This window comes from Nycticebus coucang, chromosome 19, assembly GCF_027406575.1.
Source record: "Nycticebus coucang isolate mNycCou1 chromosome 19, mNycCou1.pri, whole genome shotgun sequence".
Taxonomy (NCBI): domain Eukaryota; kingdom Metazoa; phylum Chordata; class Mammalia; order Primates; family Lorisidae; genus Nycticebus; species Nycticebus coucang.
Genome location: NC_069798.1, coordinates 6,969,089 through 6,981,265, shown reverse-complemented (window position 1 = coordinate 6,981,265; position 12,177 = coordinate 6,969,089). Strand labels below are relative to the sequence as shown.

General features: G+C 39.3%; 1 pseudogene; it reads right to left on the bottom strand.

Moving 5' to 3' along the window:
* Positions 1-787: 787 nt before the first annotated feature.
* Positions 788-4,973, bottom strand: LOC128572132 (glutamine synthetase-like; annotated as a pseudogene).
* Between the last annotated feature and the right edge of the window lie 7,204 nt (positions 4,974-12,177).

The following is a 12,177-nucleotide window of genomic DNA, read 5'->3' as shown; positions in this document are numbered from 1 at the left end:
TCCTGACTGTCTCTCAATTCTATTGCACCAAGCTCTCCGTGTGTCCAGAACCTTGTGCCAGAACCACACTGTCTTGATTACCAGGCTTTCTGGTAAGTTGTGAAATGGGAAAGGCTGAGTCCTACTTTGTCCTTCCTTTTCAGAATTTTTGTTGATATTGTAGGTCCCTTGTAATTCCATAGGGATTTTTGATTAGTTTGTCTATTTCTATAGAGAAATCGGCCAAGATTCTGGCAAGGATTTCATTGAAGGTATAGTTTAGGTTAGTGAGTTTACCAACTTAATGTTAAGTCTTTTGCTCCATGAATATGGGTAATTTTTCATTTATTTAGATCTTTAAGTTCTTTCAATGGTGTTTTGTAGTTTGAGATTAGGTTTTGCACTTCTTTTGTTCAATTTATTCTTAAGTGTGCTTTTTTGATTATTATGAAAGGAATTGCTTTCTAAATTTCATTTTCAGATTGTTTGTTACAAGTAGTTAGAACCACAATCGATTTTTTTAACGTGGCTCTTGTATCTGTACCTTGTGTTGGGCTCACTTATTAGCTCTTATCATTTTTTAATGGATTCCTTAGAATTATATATATATATATATATATATATATATAGGATCATGTTATCTGAGAATAAAGATAATTTTGCGTCTTCCTTTCCGGTTTGATAGGAATAAAAAAAAGATCTTGATGTTCCACCCTTGTGAGTTACATTTGGGACAACTGGGAGAGGGGGGCAGATGTGGAGAGGGATGGGGAATCAGGAGGGGCTCAGTGGCTGGAAGTCTATCCATTTAGGTTTTGTACTGGAAGGGCTCATGGCCAGTTTCATTGAGAAGACACGTGCGGATGAAGGATTCCATCACGGAGAAGGGGTCGCAGTTGGCAGAGGGACGAAGGTCTGCAAAGCAACCCTTTTTCTCCTGGCCGACAGTCTGGGGAATGCGGATACTGGCACCACGGTTGGCTACACCAGCGGAAAAGTCGTTGATGCTGGAGGTTTCACGGACTCCAGCTAGGCCCGGGCATTGTCCAGGCCCCCCTTGGGATCCGAGGCACTAATTGCAGCAGTGTGCCGCTTACTTAGTTTCTCGATGTCTCCTCAATGCAACTCAGACCATTCTCCTCCCGCGTGGCCTTGTGCTGAAGTTGGTATGGCAGCCTGCACCACTCCCTGTTCCCAGGAATGGGCTTGGGATCAAAGTTTGCTATCACTCCGGAGCCTTCACACACACGATGCCATCCAGAGATGCTCTTCCTGCTGATTCCTTCACCCCAGGGTCCAATTTGGAAGGAATTCCCCCTAGGCCAGCAGGACCTCAGCGTTAGTCCTGTCCATCTTGACTGCAGCGTACGGAGCTGGTAATAAGCTTGGTAATAAGCCCCCGCGATGTCCCTGCCGTAGGCTCTGTCTGCTCCCATGCCACAGTAAGAAGGGACCTGAGGCCCAGGGAAGCTGTGGGTGGGCAACGGAAGGGGTGCCCATCTGTCCCCCTCAGAGTGCATTCCTGCTCCATTCCAAACCAGGGGTGCTGGGTGCTCACCATGCCCGTTACCCCCTTACAGGGGTGCCTCCCATTGGTCTCTGCAGGCTTTCAATTGTACTTGAAAATGTCACAGAACCCCAGCTTGTTGGGGTCCTTGTGGAAGGGGTCCCGGAACATGGCAGCAGGCACCAGGTACCTATCACTGTTGTAGCCTTCAGACTGTGAAGTACTAGAGCCATCAAAATGCTCCTCAGGTAACTCTTCTGCACACTTGGGCTGTTTTGTAACAGATGTTTTGCCTGGACAGGACTTTTGTTATAAGAGAACTGATAAGCTTCTTTGTGCAATTAGAGCTAAAACAGAGCTGGAAGAAATCTGTCTTCTCCTTGCTCCGGGAATCCCAGCAGGTCATGAGGTTTTATTTATTTACACCAGAGCTGGCATCCTCCTGAGGTGGCTGGATCCTCATAACAGTCATCGCAGGCAGGGCCTCGCTGAGGCTTCTGCACGTGGCTTTGCAGACAGGGGGCACGAGACTGAGGTGTGTGCAGTGTGAGAAGAGGTGGGCAGGCATCTGGCTGGGGCCAGGTGAGACCATGGATGGCAAAACGTGTCCCACTGGGGAGTGACCCTGATGTTAGAAACGCGGAGCATGGAGCTCACCCCAGACCTACTGAATCAGAATCTCCGGGGCGGGTCCAGACAGCTGTGATTTTACACACCCTTCTGTGGTCCTGATCTATGTGTGAGAGGTACCGATCTGGGCTGGAAACTGAGACCCTGGCCTGGGGCAGTGACATTAGGGATGGGAGGGCAGTAGGCAATTCAGGAGAGATTTGGGAGAAGTAAGTACCTGTGGAGCCCAGTGACCCAGAGGAAGTGAACCAGCAGACCACAGGTCTGTTTTGACTCTCGAGACTTTCACTGCATCTTGGCCGTCTCTCTAGTTCAGGAGAATGAGCAGGTCTGGAGCCCAAAGAAGCAACAATTTCAGTGTTGGGCTGGGGATGCCTGGGAGGCATCCAGGCATAAGTATCCATTAAAAAATTAGCTGTAATTGGGTGGTGCCTGTGGCTCAGTGAGTAGGATGCTGGCCCCATATACTGAGGGTGGTGAGTTCGAACCCAACCTGGCCAATGCAACAATAAAAAAATTAAAAAAAAAATTAGCTGTAAGACCCGGAATACAGAAGAACTTGATAATCCAGATATAGATTATAATTCATCAAAAGAAGACGTTGGAACTGAATTTCCATAATGTTGTCATATTGAAACTCAATGTAGGGTTAAATGGGAAAGCACTGTTACAGCTTTAAAGTCAGGTAAAAAAATATAACAATGTAATATTTCACTGAGCTGGTCTGGAGGAAGCAAAAAAAAAAAAATGAAGCCCTTCTCCTTATTTCAGAGACCAAAGTGGGTGGCGCCTGTGGCTCAAGGAGTAGGGTGCCGGTCCCATATGCCGGAGGTGGTGGGTTCAAACCCAGCCCCGACCAAAAAAAAAAAAAAAGTACTAAGAGACCAAAGTGTTTAAATTCTAGACACTCAAGCAAAAGGAAGAAAAAGCTTTTGATCTCAACACACTCCAGAAAATGTCTGTCCCCACCCTTCTTGCTCTGTTTGAGTAGGAAGGAAATTAATGAACTGACATCTTCCCTTTAGTGAATTCTGGGCTTACTGGGACTGTATGTAAATCTCTGTGACTCCTAAAGACAAGATGGTACTACCCTTTACACTGACCACAGGTCCTAAGCTAAAAGTCACAATATGCTGTCGGATGGACATTTTTTTTTTCCTGATTTAAATGTTTACTTAAAAGACTATTACAAAAGGTAACAGTTAAGGAACCACTTTTTATTGAAAATACGTGTTGGATGAGATAGAATTATTGTTTTCTGTTTCAGATCCACCTGGATCCTTTATAATTCAAATGCTTAGATTCTCCTGTGTCAAAATATGCCAGAATATCCAGGAGTCTGAATTTTAACAATTATTTGAGTATTCATTTGCATATGGCAGTTTGAGAATCAGAGTGGCTCACACCTGTAATCCCAGCGCTCTGGGAGGCCGAGAGGGGCGGATTGTTTGAGCTCTGGAGTTTGAGATCAGCCTGAGCAAATGTGAGACTCCATTTCTACTAAAAATAGAAAAGCTAACCCCACCTAGCCTGAGGTCCCAGCTACTCAGGAGGCTGAGGCAAGAGAATCACTTGAGCCCAAGAGTTTGAGGTTGCTGTGAACTGTGATGCCACAGCAATCTACCCAGGGTGAGAGACTTGAGATTCTCAAGTTTGAGAACCACTGATCTAGGCTAGATTACAGTAGAACCTCTGCAAGTTTACTACCCAAGGGACTATATCAAATTAGTCAGCATATGGAGGTGGTCAACATAAGGCACTTCCATTGAGTACATGTGGTGTATGTCCAGTCTATGAAAATTAGGTCAATTTAAGGAGATGGGCAACGTGGGGAGTTGGTCAACTATGGAGGTTCTACCGTATTTTCGGACTTGTCACAATAATTTAGTATGCAGTGTTTTAGGTCCTGAATTTGTGCATAGGCATTTTGTGTAACAAGACGAGGTTCCCCCTTCATAGGGAACTTTGAGTATCTGATTGAGAGTAGTTTTTAAATTACCCAATCTGTATATTAAAAGACTTCAATGCTAAATTAAATCACATTCTTATACTCTTCTACCTTATACTTTTAGTTAGGAGTTGTTAGATGTAAGTGGCTGACAAGTCCTCTATCTCAGATTTCTACCTTAATTTCTAAAAGTAACACTTCCTTGGAGAGAAAGGTGGGTGGTGCAACATCTAATCTAATGGACAGACACATTAAATCTCAAGAGATCTAGGTCAATATTCTGTAAAGGGAACTGGCATAGAGCCTAACAGAAAATGCTTAGCAATCTTTACGAGGAAAGGTTTCTACTGGAAATGTTGTCATGTCCTGTGTTTATTCCAGGATGTCTCATTTATTACCACCGTCACTGTTGGTACCGTCTGCCATCACTGTTGGAATGTTTTAAACAAATTTTGCATCTTACGTAATGGAAGAGAGTATAAATGTAGAAGGACTTAAATTTAATTTTCATGATTGAATTAGAGAAGTTAATGACTTAACTCTATGCCCTAAATTACTAAAACTGAATGGCAAGAGGCCATTCACATTGATGGAAAAGGTCTCTTGACGTGGCAAGAACATTAAGTTTGACCTGAAGGAAGAAACAGCCTGAGTTTTAAGCAAAGTTGAATGAGAACTGTTGGCCAGAACTCACTAGAAAAGGGATGTGTCCAGAAGCAAGATGAATGTGTTCTAATAGTTTTGTAGGGCTGCATAGCAAAGTAGCACAGATCTGGGGGCTACCAAGATCAAGGTATTGGCAGGCCACGCTCCCTCTGGAGGAACCAGGGGAGGGTCTGGCCCAGGCCTCTCTCGGGGGCTCTGGGAACCTTGGCTTACATCAGCATCACTCCCACCGTCAGGTGGCATTAGCCCTGTTTGCATGTTTCTGTCTGTGTGCAAATTTCCCCTTTTTATGAGGATGCCATGGTATTAGACTGGGGGGCCAACCTACTCCAGTATGACCTTGTCTTTTTTTATTATAAATTGACAATTTGTATAAATTTATGGGGCACAAAGTAGTGTAAGAATTTATGAATGCAATGTAGAATACTTGAATCAAGCTCATTAACATATCTATCACATACTTAACGTTTTTTGTGGTAAGACTTTTGAAATGTAGTTTCGATAACTTGGTATGTACAATACTCCATTGCTAACTTTATTCACCAAACTGTGCAATCAAATTCAAAAACAGAAAAAAGCACATTCTTCCTGTCTCACCTGGATTTTATACCCTTGACCATCATCTCCCCACCCTCCAGCATCCCAGCCTCTGTAACCACCATTCTAGTCTCTGCTTCAGTGAGTTCAATTATTTTAGATTCCCTACACAGGCAGTATTTGTCTTTCTGTACCTGACATTTCACTTAGCATAATGTTCTTTAATTACATCCATGTTGTCACAACACAGCCTTCTTTTATTAAGGCTCAATAGTATTCCACTGTATGCGTGTATAGATGTGATACATATACGTGTGTATACATGTGATATATATGTATTCATACACACACACGAATATGACATATGCCTATGTATACAATACACATATCTGTCTCATTTTCCTTGTCCATTCATCTGTAGATGGACCCATAAATTAATTCTAGAACTTGGCTATCATGAATAGTACTGTGATGAGCAGGAGGTTGCAGACATTTCTTTGACAAACTGATCTCAAATCTTTTAGATAAATACTCAAGAGTGAAATTGCTGGATCATATGGTAATTCTATGAATTTTTAGTGTTTTGAAGAAAGCTCTATACTTTTTCTATAAGGGATATACTCATTTATATTCCCACCAATAGGATACAGGGGTTCCCCTTTCTCCCTCTGCTCACCAATACTTCTTTTTGAAAAACACCATTCTGACAGGTTTGAGATGATATCTCACTGTGGTTTTAATTTGCATTTTTCTGATGATTAATGATGTTGAGCATTTTCAAATAGATCTGCTGACTATTTATATACCTTATTTTGAAAAATTTATGTTCAAATCCCTTGCATATTTTTAATTGCTTTTTTCTTTGTCATACTATTGAATTATTTGAGCTCTTTATATAATAAGTTTTGGGTATTAACCCGTTATTAGATATGTGGATAAAATATAGGTATATTTTCTTGCAATTCACTGGCCATCTCTGAGCACTGTTAATGTTTGCTTGGTGGTGCAGAAGTTTTTTTGTTTGACACAATCCAATTTGTCTATTTTTGCTCTTGTTGCCTGTACTTTTGTGGTCAAATTAAAAAATGTTCCTTCAGCTCAGTGCCATGTAGGTTTTCCCCTATGTTTTCTGCTAGTAGTTTGAGACTTTGTGGTCTTATGTTTAAGTCTTTAATCCATTTTGAGTTGATTTTTGTATATGGTGTGAGATAAGGGTCCAATTTCATTCTTCTACACAGGGATATTCAGTTTTCCTAACACTACCTATTGAAGAAACTTCCCTTTTCTCATTGTGTATTCTTGGCACATTTGTTGAAAATCATTGACTGTAATCATGTCTGGGCTCTCTATTCTGTACCATTGGCCAATGTGTCTGGGTTTTTTGTTTGTTTTACATATTCTTTTATTAAGTCATAGCTGTGTACATTAATGCAATCATGGGGTACAATGTGCTGGTTTTATATACAATTTGAAATATTTTCATCAAACAGGTTCACATAGCCTTCATGGCATTTTCCTAGTTATTGTGTTAAGACATTTGTATTCTACATTTAGTAAATTTCACATGTACCCTTGTAAGATGCACCAATTACCTTCCCTCCACCCATCCTCCCCCCTCCCCTCCCCTCCCTATTCCTTTCCCCCATATTCTTGGGCTCTAATTGGGTTATAGCTTTCAAAGCTATAACTTGGTTTCATAGTAAGGCTGAGCACATTTGGATACTTTTTCTTCCATTTTTGAGATATTTTGATAAGAAGAATATGTTCCAGCTCCATCCATGTAAACATGAAAGAGGTAAAGTCTCCATCTTTCTTCAAGGCTGCATAATATTCCATGGTGTACATATACCATTAATTTATTAATTCATTCATAGGTCGATGGGCACTTGGGCTTCTTCCATGCCTTAGCAATTATGAATTGGGCTGCAATAAACATTCTGGTACAAATATCTTTGTTATAATGTGATTTTTGGTCTTCTGGATATATACCTAGTAGAGGAATTGTAGGATCAAATGGCAGATCTATTTTTAGAACCCTAAGTGTTCTCCAAACATCTTTCCAAAAGGAACATATTTTAAAATGTTTTCTCAGTTCCTTGTTGTTTTATTCACCATAGCTTTGTAGTTAAATTTGAAATTAGGTAGTGTGATCCTTCCAGCTTTGTTCTTTTTACAAGATTGCCTTGGCTATTCAAGATTTTTTTGTGTGTGTTTTTTTTTTGTTGTTGTTGTTGCTCCATATGAATTTTAGGGTTGCTTTTCCTATTTCTATGAATAATGATGTTGGAAATTTGATAGGGGTTGAATTGAATCTATAGATTGTTTTGAGTAGAATGGATATTTTAACAGTACTAATTCCTTTAATCCGTGAACAGGAGATGTCTTTCCTTTGCATCTTCTTCAATTTCCTTCATTGACTTTTTATAGTTTACAATGTATTCCCTGGTTAAATTTATTCCTAAGTATGTTATTATTTTCCTTGTAGCTATTATAAATAAGGTCATTCTCTTAATTTCTTCTTTGGATAATTTGTTGTTAATGTATAAAAACTCTACGAATTTTTGCATGTTGATTTTGCATTCTGCAGCTTTACTGTATTCATTTGTTAGTTTTAACAGTTTTTTGGTGGAGTCAGTAAGGTTTACTGTATACACACATAAGATCATGTTATTAGCAAGCACTATTTGGATGTCTTTTACTTCTTTTTCTTGCCTCATCTTAACTAAGAGCATCTTCAGTGATCCTATTTCAAATAAGGTCACTTTCTGAGGTGCTGCAGGTTAGAACTTCAACATATGGATTGGGAAGGACATAATTCAACGAATAACAAGGGACATCAGAATCTGTGAAATAGCCTAAGAATAAAGGATGTGAATAGTATGTTGATGGTGAAAAAATATTTTCTCACTTCTCAAGTCCTATCCTAAGGTCTGTTATCCTTGAGAAAAGACATAAACATTCAATACGAAAGTAGAAAGGTCCTGGGCTGGGTGTGGTAGCTCAAGCCTATAATCCCAGGTGGACTGCCTGAGTTCATGAATTTGAGACCAGCCTGAGCAAGAGCGAGACCCCATCTCTAAAAAAAGCCAAGCGTTGTTGTGGGCACCTATAATCCCAGCTACTTGGGAGGCTGAGGCAAAAGCATAGCTTGAACCCAAGAGTTTGAGGTTGCTGTGAACTAAGACACCATGGCACTCTACTGAGAGTGACCAAGTGAGACTGTCTTAAAAAAAAAAAAAGTAAGTACAAAAGTCCTGACAGGTAATTTCAATCTTATAGTATATATGGGAAAACTAAAGTCTCCAGAGTTAAATCAAGGCACTAGTCAATGGTATAGTAGGAAATCCAAAACTGGAATCTAAATCTCCTTATTTCCTAGACTCTGTCCCATGGGTCCAGCTTACCAGAAGCTGGTATATTGTAAATAGTTTTGTCCTTGACACCAAACATTAGCTATTATTTTTTGAGTGTTAAAGGCAAGGAATAATCATGTTTAGAAATGTAGTTGGGCACCAGAGCCCCCACATCTCTCTTTAAGTTGTCCTTAAGGTTGCATTGGCCCTTGGACTTTCCAAGAGCACAGACTGAAATTCCTGCTGCACCTTGGACAGTGCCCTGTGCTTTGCGCATTGCCCCTCTGTGTCTCTATTTTACTTTCACTATTGTCTTGGAGCCTTGCCCATCTCTCAAAAATATGTTAACCTAATTTATTTCCTTCTTTATAAGTCATATGTAATATTTTAGTGGTAATAATCCAGTCTTCTACTGCCTCTCCATTTCTACAAGACTTTGGGGCTTTCTGAGTGACATTTTTGGAGAATAAAATGAGACATACTAATTTTTTTCACAGTCTTTAGGTTGCCTTTTCACATTTTGATTGTTTTCTTTGCTGTGCAGAAGCTGTTTAGTTTTTATGTACTCCCACTTGCTTATCTTTGTTTTTGTTTCCTGTGTTTTTGGTATTATACTGGTGAAATCATTGCCAAGACCAATGTCATAAGGCTTTTGACCTATGTTTTCTTTCAGAAGTTTTTCAGTTGCTGGTCTTATATAAGTCATCAATCAAATTATGTGAGTTGATTTTTGTGAATGGTATAAGAGTCCAATATCTATTTTGCAAATAGATATCCAGTTTTCCCAATAGCATTTATTGAAGAGTTAGCCTTTCTCTATTGTGTACCTTTGGCATCCTTGACTCAATATACGTAGATTTATTTCTGGGTTCTCTATTCTGTTTCATTGGCCCATATGCCTGTCTTGATGCCAGCACCATGCTGTTTTGATTTCTATACTTTTGTAATATAGTTTGAAATCAGGAAATGCACCTACAGCTTTGTTCTTCTCAAGATTAATTTAGCAATTTGTAATCTTTTCTGGTTCCATATAAATTTTAGAATTTTTTATCTATTTCTGTAAAAAGCCCAGTGGGATTTCAATAGGGATTGCATTGAATGTTAAGATGCATTGGGTAGCATAGACATTTTAACAATTCTAAATCTTCCAAACTGAATATCTGATACAAAGTAGTTAGTCTCCAAAATATATCAGGAATTCCTTCAACTCAGTTGGGGGGGTGGGTTACACACTAATAACCTGATTGAAAATGGGCTAAGGATTTGAGTAGACATTTCTCAGAAAAAGACATGCATATGACCAGCAGGTATATGAAAAAAAGTTCAATGTCACTAATCATCAGGGAAATGCAAACCAAATCCATAATTAGATATTACTTCATACCTGTTATTATGACTATCATGAAACAAAACAAGAGATAGAAAGTGTTAGCAAAGAATAGAGAAATTGAAACTCTTGTACACTGTTGGTGGGAATGTAAATTAGAAGAGCCATTGTGGAAAAAATATGGAGGTTCCCCCCAAAAAATTAATAACAGAAATACCACATGAGCCACCAAGCTTGCTTTTGGTCATTATCCAAAAGAATTATCTAAGATCTTGACAAGATCTTAGCGCTCCTAATTCATCACATCACTCCTGTTCATTGCAGTACTGTTTACAATAGCCAAGTTGTGGAAACAACCTAAATATCCCTCAACAGATGAATGGATAAAGAAATTGTAATAAATACATACAATGCATTATAATTCAGCCTTAAAATATAGAGAAATTCTGCAACATGCAAAACCATGGATGAACCTCGAGAAAAGTTCTAAATGAAATAAGCCAGTCATAGAAAGATAAATACTGCAATGTTCTACTTCTTTGAGGCATCTAGAATGGCCAAATTCATAGACTCAAAGAATGGAGTAGTGGTTGTCAGGAGCTGGGGAGAGGGAGAGATGGGGAGTTGCTAATCAATGAGTATAAAATTCCAGTTATGCAAGATGAATAAGCTCTAGTGATCTGATGTACAACATTATACTCACAACTAACAATAATATGCTGTACACTTAAAAATTTGTTAAAGGGATAGATCTCATATTAAGTGCTCTTATTATTAGGTGCCTACACTGTTCCCCCACGTCCCCTCCCAGACCAAAAAGCCTACCCGGCCCCACCCCAAGAGTTCCCCTAGAAAGATCCTAGCCCACCAAAGCCTTTCCAGAAACCTGTGGAATCTCCCCTTGCCCATGCCTTATATAAGAACAAGTCCCAAACCACTCTTGGTGCAGCCACCATCTTTGTCCAGGTAGGTCTCCATCTCCTTTCATTAACCTTGGCCTGAACCTCTCCTGGGTCTCACCACCAAACTTCTTTCACTTACCACACTAATAATAATAATAATAATAATAATAATAATAATACCTACCATACGTGGTTCATTTTGTCCAAATTAAAGGGCTTGGATTCACTGCATAGAGGCAAGCAATCACCATAGTATTCTTTAAATTACAAAGAGCTGTAATTTGAGTTATAAATCCCCAAATGGTTTTGTCTACTCTTCAGTCTTTGGCATCTTGGGTGGTCCGTGGTGAATTTAACACATTGAGGAGTGAAGACTCTCTATTGCAACTGGCATGCTATTCAGCGTCAGACCTGTCTTTCATCCACTGTTTTGATAAACTCTGCAGTACATCTAATTACACTGAGTTTCTACCACTCCACCCTCCAAAATTTCACCTTTTTCAGCCTGTTCAAAGACAACTTAAAAGAATGATTTCATACTGCTTTCACTTTACTCCCTCTGCACATACACTTTCAAAAAGCAAAATACTGTATTGATCAGGCAACTATCCTGCGTTGTCTAAGAAAATAGTCTGTTCCCCCAAATAAGCTATTCCCTTCAGTTGCTTTGAGGATGTATCAGTTTCACTATATCAGATTTATAATTGGAAAATGGAAATGAGATTAATTATGGAAACACTTTTCAATTTCAATAGTCAATTAACAAGCAAGTGTATGAAGACCACAATAATTACATTGTTCTACAAGCATTGCATTACAAGCCTTATTTTAATATATTTGGACTTTTAAAAGAGAATCTGATAAGCATTTTTTAAAAATGAATTTGACATCCAAGGGATGCATGAACTTACTTTGGATGTGAGATTATAAATTAATACTTATCACATTAACATAGATTTTCTTTATAGTCTAAGACCATCATCACAGAGAATTTTCGGCATGAATTCTTGCCATGGCTGTCTTGAGGTGCATGAGTGAGGTATCAGAAGGTACACAAACTCCCACAGACCTACTAAAATTTCACCTTTCTAATATCAGCAGTAATTGTGGACAAGTTGAAGATCTATCTTATTCCCTTACATGAAGAAATTGCTTTTCTCTGTTCTGACCAAAGAGGGCTAGGACAGTTCCTAGAAGTTGGCTCTGGAGTTGTTCAATTTGAGTAAAGCCTGTGACATATTTTCATATTATAATTATAAGGCTGTCAAAGGACCTGATCCTAAGTATATGGTTAAGTAAGTTGCAGCAAGTGTATACCCCAACACCCA